This window comes from Dipodomys ordii, unplaced genomic scaffold, assembly GCF_000151885.1.
Source record: "Dipodomys ordii isolate 6190 unplaced genomic scaffold, Dord_2.0 Scaffold243, whole genome shotgun sequence".
NCBI classification, from domain to species: Eukaryota; Metazoa; Chordata; class Mammalia; order Rodentia; family Heteromyidae; genus Dipodomys; species Dipodomys ordii.
The window spans coordinates 800,920-813,533 of NW_012267459.1; the positions used below are offsets into that span (position 1 = coordinate 800,920).

Consider the following 12,614-nt stretch of genomic DNA (forward strand, 5'->3'; position numbering starts at 1 on the left):
GGAGAACCACCATGACATCCCCTTGCTTCTATGGTACACAGGCAGGAAGTTGACCCCATTGCTGAGGTGCCCAGCATGCTGAATGTCATGAACTTGGCTTCACTGAAGGTGTCAAGCAAGTTTCTGCCAAAAAAGACACAGTGAAACTGGCCAGTGCCTGGACAGTGCCCAGGTATCCCACGACACCATATAAGCCAGTGATGGAGATACGGCCATGTTCTGAGTGTGCCTCTATGTCAATAATGGGGGAGATATTCCCACCCAAATTCCATAGAGTTATTTGGATCAAGGTACAGATGGCGATGATGAAGTTAGGTGTCCCTAATATCAGCAACTGCTGCATTCTTCTCCCTGGAGAAATGACCTTGAAAGGCAGAATCACAGTCGTGGTTTTGGCCAACATAGTAGAAAAGGTCGGAGTTCATACAATTCCAAATGTGGTCTGCTGGAGGATGTAAGGGGCTGTGTTGGGATGACCAAGACATAGCAAGAAAGAGAAAACAGCAGGTGAGGGAGATGAGCAAGAGGTAGCTGAATATCCAGTTACTGACCTTGACAATGGGCTTGTCTTGATGTGTCACAAAAAATCCCAAGGACAATAACTGAATGCAGAGAAGCAGAGAGCCAAGCAAGCCAGAGCCATCCCCAGAGTCTTCATACACCAGAAAGCTTACTACTTTTACTAGCAGGCAGTGATTTTGTTCTATTTGGCATACTAGTGACCTGGACATCCCAGACACTGGTCCATCTCTGGTGAGGAGTCAGAATTATCATTAGCCCTTGGTCAGCACTTTCATTTCTCCACAGCCCGCTTACCTAAAGCAGTTAGTTATTATATTAGACAAATTATATAATTATTGCTTTAGACCCTAAATAAAATAATGCTGAGTATGAAATACCTCCAAATGAATGCTGCTTGTGTTCTTTTGGGGGTTAGTGTGTGTCTGTGTGTGTGTGTGTGTGAAATAATTCGGGGCCTTATACTTTTAATTTGGCTTTTCCATTCAGGGCTAGACCCTTAAGCCACAGGTCCACTCCCAACTTTTGAGTGGCTAAAGTTAAGAATTTCATGGAGTTTTCTGCCTGGCTGGCTTTAAACCTTCGTAGAGTAACTAGGATTATATCCTCAAGCCACCAATGCCTCACCTCTGACTGTATTCTTTTGTTTTAGTTTTGTTTCTGGTACTGTGGCTTAAACTCTGGGCCTGCCTGCGTGCTGTCCCTGAGCTTCTTGCTCAAGCTGTGCACTCTACCACTTAAGCCATAGGGCCACTTCTGGACTTTTTGAGTAGCTTATTGGAGTTTCCTGCCAAGGCTGGCTTTGAACTGCAATGCTCAGATCTCAGCCTCTTGAGTAGCTGGGATTACAGGCACCCAGTTCTTGCCTGTGTTTTTAAACTAAGCTATCATTTCTTCTCAGGATTTGCTTTTCATCTGACTGACAGTATTTTTTCATTCTCAAAAAGTCTAAAACACAGACCTATCTCATTATTTTGAGCATGGATCAAGATGCATTGTTCTCTCAAAGTGGCATGCTGAATTGAAACCCTTTTGTACAACTATTATGTTGCACACTAGACACTATGTTGAAAATGAATTTTACAACTTGTGGTTGGGGACAGGAGAAAAAAACTAGGAGAGTGAAGGAAGAAGGGGTGACATTGTCCCAAAGAAAGGTATTCATTTCGTATGAAACTGTAACCCTTTTGTATATCACCTTTATAATAACAATTAAAATTTTTAAAGATAATGTCTGTCTGCTATGGTCTATGCTTAGTCATTTAAAAGTAGACATTTCATTTATTCAGAAATGTGAGCACATACAATATGAAGGAGATAAACTGATAAATTCTAGGGAGCAGTGAAGAGCCAAAGTAACCCCACCATCTTGTGCTAGGCTGCCCTCAGAATAACCGGAGAGAAAACAAAACAAAACAAAACCTGCCCACCCTTAAGAAATGGAACAAGGGCTGGGAAGGTGGTTCAGTGGTAGAGCGCTTCCCTTGCATGTCAGAGGCCCTGGGTTTGATTCCTCAGCACTACATAAGCAAAAAGAAAAAAGCTGGAAGTGGCGCTGTGACTCAAGTGGTAGAGTGCTAGCCTTGAGCTGAAGAGCTGAGGGACAGCGCCCAGGCCCAGAGTTCAGACCCCATGATGGGACCCCCCCCAAAAAAGAAACGGAACAATTGCCCAGGTATTCCAGGAACAGAACAGGTTTGCAACCATGGGACCATCAAACGTGGATCAATAGTATAATCTCTGTAAAAATCTACGAAATGTGTTACTACCTGTGTGGAAATCCCCTAAACTTGTTTGTTCAATACTATAAAAGTCATACTGATTTTAGGTTCGGGGCCTCTTAACATCACTGGTTACTGGGTGCAGAGAGCTCCAGCTTGCAAATGAACTACTCTTTTGCTGTTTGTGTTGGTCGTGATCTCTGGTGGTCTTTTGGGGGTCCCAAGTCTTTGTATTACAGTAGTAATCATTATCGGGTGAATGCCTTCTAATCTAATAACATGTTAGAGTTTTCTTCTCAAACACTGAGATTTGATGGCAGTTGCCTGAGTTAATACATTAATTTGGAGAATATTGTTTTCTGAGTCCTTCCATCCAGATACATGCTTTGAGCCTACCATTATTCCATTGTTTTTTTTTCTACAATTAATTCCATGAGTCAGTATTTTTATTCCCAAGTATTTATTTTTATTTTTTTATTGTGAAAATACTGTACAGAGGGGTTACAATTACATGGGCAAGATAATGTGTACATTTCTTATCAAGCATTGTAGCCTCCTCCTTTGTTTCGCTTTCCCATCCCTTTATTTCCAGGTATTTTATAGTAGCCATCTGTAACAAGTTCATTGGTGCCCTTTGCCTCTCTGAGCAGCACTGTGGCAGTTGGCAAGAACAAGTGCCTTAGGAAAGGTGGCAGAAGGGTGATATGATGGAGAGTTAGAGATGAATTAGAGTATTTGACTTGTGCTGTATAAGGTGGACAATGAATGAATCTAATGATATGATGGGGAATTAGAAATGAACTGTAGTATTTAAACTGTGAAGTGAATGACGAACGGATTTAAAATATGAACTAAGCTTCCTGTGGATAAGACTTTCTAGGTACCTAACTAGTTAGCTTTAGTAACTCTACAACTGCCCTTTCCTGAACCTGGTGTGCCCCAACCAAGATGAGCCATTAACATCCTTTGTTCTATTCCTGGAGCTTCCTGGGGAATCCAATGAATCCCCAGCTCAGGCCTGGGAAGTGAATGGTGTCCTTGGGTGGGAAGCTCATACATAAAGCTGGCGTGGTGGTTGATGGGAATCTGAAAAGTAGCTTTATGACACCTGTTTGTACCTCCCCTTCTCCTCCTCCCCCGCCCCTGCTGAGTGATGTTTAAAAGGCCAAGGTGGAACTGGGTGCAGATGGCTCATGCCTGTAATCCTAGCTACGAAGGAGACTGAGATCTAGGATCACGGTTCAAAGCCAGCCCAGGCAGGAAAGTCTGTGAAACTCTTATCTCCAATAAACCACCAGAAAACCGGAAGTGGTGCTGTGCCTCAAGTGGTAGAGTGCTAGCCTTGAGCTGAAGAGCTGAGGGACAGCTCTCAGGCCCAGAGTTCAAGCCCCATGATGGACAAAAAGAAAACAGAAAAAAGGAAAAGGCCAAGGTGGGCCACCTCCTGAGCTGTCTCCTGGGAATCTGACCTCAGGTGTGGTCCTGACTCATCTGTGTTCCATCGCTCAATAAAATCTTCTAGGTTTTAATTGCTGGTGGTGTGGTCTAGCTGTTACCCTTCTCCTACTACAAGGGGAGCCAAGAAGACAGAAGTAGGATCCATTTTCTAAGAAAGATTGGCATGATGTGAAAGCACCAGCTATATTCAATGTAATAAATAACAGGAAAACACTAGTCATGAGGACTCAAGGAATCAAAATCGCATCTGATGGCCTGAAGGATCCAGTGTTTGAAGTGAGCCTGGCTGATCTGCAGAACTATGAAGTGGCATTTAGAATTTTCAAGCTAAATACTGAGGTGTTCAGGGCAAGACTGCCTGACCAACATCCATGACATGGATCTCACCTGGGACATAGTGTGCTTCATGATCAAAAAACAACAGGCCATGATTGAAGTTCATGATGATGTCAAGACTGAAAATGGTTATTTGCTTCATCTGTTCTGTGTTGGTTTTACTAAAAAAAAAAAAAAAAACACTACAGCCAGACATCAAGAGGTCTGCCAAATCCAGAAGCAAATGATGGAAATCATGACTGGAGAAGTGCAGACAAATGGCTTGAAAGAAGTAGCTAATACCTTGATTGCAGACAGCATTGGGAAAGACATGGAAAAGGCTTGCAGGTCTATTTATCAATAATGTCTTTGTTAGAAAAGTAAAAATGCTGAAGAAACCCAAGCTTGAACTGGGAAATCTCATGAACCTTCATGGTGAAAAGGTGGTAGTTGTGGAAAAGCTAGTGGGGATGACACTGGTGCTAAAGTTGAGTGAGTTGATGGATATGAATCATCAGTCCAAGAAGAATTGAAAAGCTCAGAGACAGCATCCAGGCCCAGAGTTTAAGGCCCATGACTGACAAAAAAGAAATAAAATGATGGTAGTGGATATATTGATATATTGACCACCGAAGAACAAATATTTGTTGTGCCCAGGTCACAGGATCCCCACCAAGAAGACCACCGAGAGTCAGACTTTACAGCTGTTTTAAGGTTTTATTTAGATGGGCTGCAGCTCGGGCCTCGTCTTACACTCCAACACAGTGGACCCTAGGAGGAGAGCCCCGAGCTAAAGATTTTCAGGGTTTATAAAAGCATACAACCAACCAGGTGTTTGGATTACCACCACGTGTTGCTCTGCTAGACAGAATTTGCTGATCTTAGGTTTAGTTTGAACAAGTAACAGTGGTCAATGCCTCAAAACTTTAACCCTTCATATTGATGTTGAAAGATCTATAGATCTATTTACCTTTTTCTAGGTTTATAAAATTTCTTCTGTACCATCAAGATGAATGCACTTTTCACTTTTGTTCTCTTTAAATCATGCCTTTCTCTTCCAAGCTGATGTTGGAATTTCAGCTAGTCTACTTCTACTTTTCTTCTTAATCATCATCATTCTCTATCACAGGCCAAAGCTGATGACCTGATTACTTTGTCATATGGTCTTCAACCACATAATGATGATCTTGACTATGGAAGAGGTTGAGTCGCAGAATTCAAATATTAGGCAAGGTTTTACATAAACAAGTGATGAGAAACCTTCCCATTTGTACCACCTGCCTCTTGATTTTCATCCAGGCAATTACTATTAATCCCAATATTCCCTGGTTGGCTGAATTAAAACATAAGTTAAAAGCACAAGTGGTCCAAGCCAGGTGCCAGTGGCTCACACTGAAGAGCCAAAGTAACTTCAATTTGAGATTAACCCTACCATCTTGTACTAGGCTGCCTTCAGAGTAACCCCAAAAGAGAAAGACAGTTCTCAGAAAAACCGCAGGTTGCCACCAACCCTGCCTACCCTTAAGAGTTCAGAAAACGGGTAGTACCATCATGGTGGACTCAAAACTCAGTATTATTTTAACCAATCATGTAACTGCTTGTGTGGAAATCCCCTGAACTTGTATGTTCAATACTATAAATGCTGTGCTAATTTTGTGCTCAGGGCCTTTCAGTGTCACCAGTTGTTTGCTGTGTGCACGGAGGACCGAGCTAGCTCACAATTAACACCTCACTGTTGATTACATTGATCTTGGTCTCTGGTGGTCTTCTTGGGGTCCTGAACTCGAGTATTTCATTGGGGGCTCATCCGGGATTCCCCTTATAAGCCCACCCAGACACCCAATTAAGAGGTGGAAAAAACCCAGTCAGTAAGTTAAGGCATTGCCTATTTGTAATTTTCTGTACTCTGGTTTGCCTGCAGGTTCTGGTTTGTGGTCGGCAGAGGGCCCTGGTGGACACACTATAGGGCCGCCGCCAGGGTCTGTGGGAGAGCCCCTGGAGGGGCATGGAATCCCCTCATTTCTGGAGGGACATGGAATCCCCTCACTTTGATAAGGCAAAGTGGGTCGCTCCTGTGACTTGGCCTCTGGAGAGATGTGGAATCCCCTCACTTGGAAGGCCAATGTCTTTTGGTGCAATGTGCAGTGTGTCTTTGTCTTAAGTTGTGTCTTTGTGTTGATTGTTCTGTTATTTGAGGTTTATCTTAGCTTAGGCCTTGGCCCAAGAGGGTCTAAATATGGGGGAGAATCTGCCAGTCTGAGGAAATGGCCGCTAGGGACTTATTTCCCTTGCCCCAAGATGACTGGGACGTCTCTTCCGCCTTGGAAGGTTCCTGGGTCAACATTTGCAGGAATCTAAAAGTAAAATCCTCTGGAGGTGAGTAGAAGGGGTTGATCGGATTTGAATCCCACTTGTAAATGTTGGTGAGATGTCACCCCATTCACTGAGATCTGATTGTTCTTTTCTATGTTTCCTGAGGTAGGGAAGTTTGGGGTCATAGTGGAAGGCTCACTCAGCAGATCCTTGGTTGTTGTCTTGTTTGGTTTTGTTTTACAATTGGTACCAGTTTTAAATATGGATCCTTGGTTTTTGTGTTTGTGTTTTTGTTACTTATTTGAACATCTCTGGGGGAATAAAAATGCCAGCCTCTGGCTGGGCTTGGTCACAGAGAAGGCTGTGTGACAAGTTTTGACTTTTCAGCTAGTCCTGACAATGTAACAATTTGTAAAGTGCTCTTGTCTAAAGTTGGATAAAAATCAGGCCAGTTTAGTTTGTTGCCCTCCACCCCCACCCCCAAGCCTTCCTCCAACAGAAGGGATTTAAAAGACCAATTGGTGAAATGTCTAACTAAGCCCTGGGAAAAATGAAGCTCAATAAAGTTACTTAGTTTAAAAGAAATACTGTCTTTAATTTTTGTTTGAAAACTTAGAACGAAGAGAAAAGAAAGAGGAGAAACTTAGAAGCCAACAGGAGACCCATCTTTAGGGGTGAAAGGTGAACAGGCAGAAGTGCAGTTCACCTGGTCAGGCAAGGTGGAACAGGCCCTGGGAGGAGTCCACGCATGGTGAAAGAGGGCAAGCTGGCACAAATGCAGTTCATCTAACCCCAAAGAGTCAGATTGGGTGCGTGCCCATTCCATAAGAGGGAGGGGGGCAAGTGGCCCATCTTTATTCTGTCCCTTTTTCCTGCAGATAGACACTGGAAACATGATGGTAAAAATGAGTGATGTGATGATCTGATTAGCATTGCTAAAACTGCCCCTTGGATGTGTTAAAATTAAGAAGGCCTTAAAAAGGGGGATAAAAAAGTTTATCTGTATAATGTGATTTGCTCTCAATGATATTCTGCAATTGGATATATTATTTTAAGCTTCTTGGTAAAATGATGGTGATTATAATTCTTGCATTAAGGAAAAATTGTTATGTGAGTTTAAAAGTTTTAATGTGTATCTGTTTTAAAACAAACAGCCAAGATGCAATGAGTGACACCTAGCCTTGAGAGTTCAAGGGATTTTTCAAAATGCAACTAAAAACTAAAGTATAGAATATTAAAACAGATTAATAGGAGGCTTAAAAATTAGAAATGGGGGGCTGGGAAGGTGGCTCAGTGGTAGAGCATTTGCCTTACATGCATGAGGCCCTGGGTTCAATTCCTCAGTACTACATAAGCAAAAAGAAAAAAAAAAGCAAAAAAAAAAAGTGGCTCAAGTGGTGGAGCGCTAGCCTTGAGCTGAAGAGCTGAGGGACAGCACTCAGGCCCAGAGTTCAGTCCCCACAACCGGACCCCCCAAAAAAAATTAGAAATGGATTTTTGTATATACAATTTAAAAGTAAAATTGTTCTAAACATTTGCCCCAAAGGGCAAAAAGGAAAAATTAAGATTACCAAAATAATTGCTTGATTCCTATTTGTTTGCTCTAACAGGTTTTTTATTTTTATTTTTTGTAACAGTTCCCAGCAGGCCCACAAAAAGGAATGAGGATTTTTGTAAGTTTGTCAGGTGTAACTTTGGCTCTTAGTAAGTTTCAGGTAAGAGCATGCTTAAAAGCTACTTCTATGTTGACCATCGTGTTGCTTTTAATTGGAATAAAGTGGCCTTTTATGAGACTCACTGATCTACAAACTGGTTTGAAGCCAGCCTGGGCAGAAAAAGGTCCCTGTGAAACTGTCACCTCTACTCAGCCAGCAGAAGGCTGAAAGAGCAAGCAGAGTTGCTTTAGGACTCAAAGTGGCAGAGTGCTAGCCTTGAGCTGTAGAGCTGAGGGACAGCACTCAGGCCCCGAGTTCAATCAAGTCCAGCAACCAACTAAGGGAAATGCCAGTGAGGCATTTTTCCCAGTGTGAAGACAATCCTGGGACAAAAGTAATGGAGGAGCATCCAGAGGCAGCAAGCCACTGCTTGGATGGCAAAAATAATGTCAGATCCTAGAGTCATTTGTGCATGGTCCTTCAAAAATTGGTCAGAGCCAGGAGGTCATGGGAAGATAGTTTGTAAGCATGCCTAATGTCCATGACTATCTACCTTGTAAGGAACAGGAATTTGCCAGTCCTCTGTGATAGTAGTAAAAAGCTAAGGTTGTAAAATGTGGAGGATAGTTTAAATCTCAACCCCTGTATGTGCCAAAAGCCTTAATTGGCAGTAACTTTTGAGCTGACACCAGCTACATGAAATTCAAATGCTCAGGAAAAAGTTTGTAAATCTGGGAGTGTGTTTCGATTGGTATCTGTCTGAAGGCTTGCATAGGTAACTTAGGCATTGTTAGGCTCACTAGAGATCACATTCCTAAGCCATCCAGAAAGATGCTTTTGCAAAGCAGAATGCTAAATAAGCTGCACTGCTGTAGCCAGAGAAAATGTTTGTGCAGTTGTCAAAAGTTAAAATATTGTTCTTAATGACATCAAACCCTGGTAACCTCTTTGTAAAATAGGCTAAGGTTATAGGTTCCTGGCTAGGTAGGATCAACACCGCTGAGTCAGCTTGAAGAAGTTACAGAAGATGAATCTTCACCCATCATCCCCTTTTAAGAACAAGGGACCAGAGTCACTTTTAGTATAGGCCTGAGCCTTCTATATCTGCCTAGAAAATCCTAGCCTTATTAAAAGTACTGTCTAGTTTAAAAAGTTGTCATCTTGGTAAATTGTCCTGGGCTATTGTCTAAATGGTCTTAAAAACTAGTGTGGTCACAGCCTGCCAAGCCTATGCAATGTATCCTTAAGCAGTCTGTGTAGGAATTTGCAGCCCAGCACGAGGTATGACAGTCCCTTTGAGCCACTGAGAGACCCTGCTGCTGCTGCTGCACACCATTAATGGGTAAAGTTTAATGACAGCCTGACAGTCACCTGGAGGAAATCTACATCATTACCCTGACCACCTTCACCGTGGTAAAAATAGAGTGAACTCCTGCCTGATTCCATCACCTGAGACTGCATCCCGGTTGAAAGCTGCTAAAATTAAGATCTTGTGGGACATTCTTTTGGTGATATCCAGTAACCCTCTCTACTCCCACAGTGGATATTGGGGGCAAGGATATCACTGGCTTGCCTTGAGCACTTCAGGGTCACAGCCTAGTTTGGCTCTGGTATGGTAATAACCTGCTTCCTCCCGGGTATGTGTTAAAGATAAAGGAGAGATTTTTATTTTTTAAATCAATGGAGGTAGTAAGAGGAATGAGACCCAGCCCTACTCTTAGCCTTAAAATCTAGCAAGCTTCTTCATCCCAGTGGTGCCTTGAGAATATTCTGAGATAACTTGGTTCCACAAGCCACAGGAAAAAATGGGCAGTTTTAAACTTCAGCCTCAAAGATTGTAAAGAAGAAGAGGGTAGTAAAGAAAGCTTTGGGACCCATCAGCTTCACTGGACATTGATCAAAATGAACTAAACAACTCAATGGCAGCGATGGGAGGGAGGGAACAAGTGGGAAAGAGTGAACAGCTGATGCTATGCAAAACAAAAGAAATGTACATACCACCCAATGTGGAAGAAATAACTGTATTGCAAAGCTCATAGATCTCATAAATGTTATAGACCATGATAGACAATTTGCTCCATGAAAGTTAGAATGTGTTTGTGACTTGACTTTAAGCATCACTATCCCACAATACTGTGAAATTTGGGAAATTATGTAACCACTTAATCACAATAAAATTTTTGGGAAAAAAAGCAGCTTAAAAAAAAAGCTTTGGGAAAGGAATTGGGGGAAAAATGGTATCCTTGGATAAAAAAGGATTTAAAAAGTAAGGATTGTCTTAAAATGTTTGTAAAGAAGACAAAGCTCCGAAAGTTTATGTAGGTAGCAAATGGTATTGTTATGCCAAGGTTTCAGGACCCACCCCTCACCTCCCCCCCGCAAGAAGACCACCGAGAGTCAGACTCTACAGCTGTTTTATTTAAACGGCCTCATCCTACACTCCAACACAGAGGAGGCTAGGAGGAGAGCCCCGAGCTAAGGATTTGCAGGTCTTATACAGGCACACAATCAACCACCACGTGTTGCTTTGGTAGACAGAAACAAGCAACAAGTGGTGGTCACTGCCTCAAACTTTAACCTGTCAGTATGAGTATGTCTTAAAATTGGAGCTTACGAGTACAGCTCATGTAAAATTAAGTTAGCTGTGATATATGGCGTCAGGACTGGTGGAAGAAAATTTAAAGGCCTTTGACACTGTTAATTTTGTTACTCATTGGTTCTAGTATATTCAACAGACTGGTGTCCTTTGTAAAAAAGAGGATCAGCACAGTCCAACTATTAGTTCTGAGATCCCAATACCAAACTGTAAATATAAAAGACTGTGCCAATTAGGGGACCATGATTGACCCTGAATTTTCTAGAAGAGGAGGGAATGAAGAGCCAAAGTAACTTCAATTTGAGATTAACCCCACCATCTTGTGCTAGGCTGCCCTCAGAGTAACCCGGAAGAGAAAGACAGTTTTCAGAAAAACTGCAGGTGGCCACCAACCCTGCCCACCCTTAAGAGTTCAGAAAAAGGGCAGTGCAGTCCGGGTGGACTCAAAACTCAGTACTATGCAATTTTTAACCAATCATGTAACTGCTTGTGTGGCAATCCCCAAAACTTACTGTTTGTGTGGAAATCCCCTGACCTTGTTTGTTCAATACTATAAAAGCTGTGCTAATTTTGTGCTCAGGGCCTCTCAGCATCACCAGTTGTTTGCTGTGTGTGTGGAGGACCGAACTAGCTCACAATAAACACCTCACTGATCTTGGTCTCTGGTGGTCTTTTTGGGGTCCTGAACTCGAGCATTTCAACACCTATAATCCTAGTTACACAGGAGGCTGATCACGGTTTGGAGCCAGGCCTAGCAGAAAAGTCTTCATGAGACTCTTGGCTCCAATTACCCTTAACTCAAAAGCTGGAAGAAGTGCTGTGGCTCAAGTGGTAGAGTGCTAGTCTTGAGCACAAAAAAGCTCAGGGGCAGCACCCAGGCCCACAACCGACCCCAACCCCCCCCACCAAAAAAAAATGTGATCTACACTCTCCTCTGTATATGGCTTCTCATTTTTTCTTGCACTAGTAACCAGAGCTTCTTCACTGGTGATGATACCAGTGTGACTCAGATCACAGGAGGTCAATAAATCCTGCTTGCCTTTCCCCAAGGGGATTGATTTTAACAGCGACAGTATTCAGAGATGTGTTCCTGTCTTGCTGTTCTCCAGTGCACACATGGCAATTTCCTTGTTCATGCATCAGAAGCAATCTCAGCATATTCATAGCCCCACTCCATCCCAAGGATCCTCTCTAGAGAAAAAGTCCACCTGGACAATCCTGCTGTTACTGAGCTTCTTTGTAATCATGTACTGGGTGGATTTCATCATCTCATCCATCTCAGTGTTATTGGGTATATGGTCAAGTCTTGCTGACTGTTCAGAAGCATGTACTCAATGTCTATCTCACTCTCGGCCATTTGGTCCAAATAAAAATTCTGAAAACATTACTCAAAATGCTATTTATTTAGTTACTTATTTTTAGCTGTCTCTTGGCTTGAACTCTGAGCCTAGATGCTGTCCCTGGGCATCTTTTGGTCAAGGCTAGTGCTTTACACACTTGAGTCACAGTGCCACTTTCGGCTTTGTGATAAATTGGAAATGAGTCTCACAGACTTTCCTGTCTGGGCTGGCTTTGAACTGTGAGCCTCCTGGGTAGTTATGGTTCCAGGCATAAGCCACGAGCAACCAGCCCGTTATTTTTTTTTTCTTTTTAAGTAATAATGGAAGCCAGGTACAAGTGGCTCATGGCTCTAAGCTACTCAGGAGGCTGAGATCTGAGAAACATGGTTTAAATCCAGCCCTGGCAGGAAAGTCTATGAGACTTATATCTCCAATTAACCACCAAAAGCCAGAGGTGGAGCTATAGCTCAAGTCGTAGAGCACTAGCCTGAAGCAAAAGGCACTTAGTCCAGATAGAGCCAAGGCTCTTAGTTCAAATCCCAAGACTAGGACAAAAAAATAATAATGATGGAAAATTTTTTCTGAAAAGTAAGATTCTTCTCACTTCGGTTAAATTGTTCATGTAACAGTACTGGACTTTATAAAAATCTAATGTGTCTGTGTGTATGTGTTTGTGTGCACACACTTGAACCACACT

General features: G+C 42.5%; 1 pseudogene; it reads left to right on the forward strand.

The window, feature by feature from the left end:
• The first annotated feature begins 296 nt into the window (after positions 1-296).
• Positions 297-5,220, forward strand: LOC106000806 (annotated as a pseudogene).
• Positions 5,221-12,614: the final 7,394 nt, after the last annotated feature.